A 241-nucleotide genomic window follows, 5' to 3' on the forward strand; every position below is an offset into this window, starting at 1 on the left:
GCGGCAGTGGAGGGTCTGAGCTGTTGGAGGCGCGCAGTGGGAGCCGGGGAGTGCTAGCCCTGCGTCCAGAAGCCCAGTCTCAGGCACGGAGGTGAGGGGGTGAAGCACCGTCTTTTCGGCACCCGGTGTCACACGCGCCAGTGTGCGATTTCAGGTATCCCAGTAAGCTCCAGCCCCAGGCGCGGACCGCTGGAGGCGCGGGGCCAATCCTCTGCGCCCAGGGCACCTCCCCCCACCTACC

This window comes from Myotis brandtii, unplaced genomic scaffold, assembly GCF_000412655.1.
Source record: "Myotis brandtii unplaced genomic scaffold, ASM41265v1 scaffold504, whole genome shotgun sequence".
In the NCBI taxonomy this organism is placed as follows: domain Eukaryota; kingdom Metazoa; phylum Chordata; class Mammalia; order Chiroptera; family Vespertilionidae; genus Myotis; species Myotis brandtii.